The sequence below is a fragment of the Gracilinanus agilis genome, chromosome 1 (genome assembly GCF_016433145.1).
Source record: "Gracilinanus agilis isolate LMUSP501 chromosome 1, AgileGrace, whole genome shotgun sequence".
NCBI lineage: Eukaryota > Metazoa > Chordata > Mammalia > Didelphimorphia > Didelphidae > Gracilinanus > Gracilinanus agilis.
In genome coordinates, this window is record NC_058130.1 from 111,128,965 (window position 1) to 111,129,700 (window position 736).

Sequence of the window (736 nt, forward strand, 5' to 3'; positions counted from 1 at the left end):
AAATGTTACTATTAAGAAGAAGACATCAGGAAAGATGACTTCATGGGAAAGAGAGCATTTGAATTATGCTTTAAAAGATCGGGATAAGTTCAACAGATGAGAAAGAAAGGTGCTTCAGATTCAAAGAATAGTGTGTACCAAGATACAGACTAAAGAATGTAGGCTATATTCTGGGGCAGAGTGGCCCAGTGGGTCTGGAATGCAGAGTACATGGATAGGAGTGACCTGTAATTAATTGGCACTAGATTATGGAAGATCATAAATGCCAGGCAAAAAGAGTTTAAAAATTGATTCAAAAGTATAGAGAGCCACTCTAGTTCTCTTTAAAGGAATTGCATTTTATTTATAGACACCCAAGACAGACATACTGGAATACATCTTTTCCTGGAGGTTCTAGACTTCAAGTAGTAAGCCACAAAACTTCACTCATTCACTCTATTAAGAACCAATAGTGCTTTGGACTGAGTATCTTATATTAAATGGTTTATCTGACACATAATTACTTTTAGCCTTGCAAAACTGATTGATACTATGTCCATGTCACCCTCCCTAAATCCATGACATTGCATCGACTTCAATTCTTGCCACAGCCAGAAAATCTATCACCTGGGGGCCAATCCTCTGGTGACGAGCCTCTGCAAACTTAGCTAGCTGGGTCCTGTAGCAGCAGACACACCATCTGCTGCTGGGATTACACTGAAAGCCTTTCCAGCTCAATAGAATCAAAAAATTCATT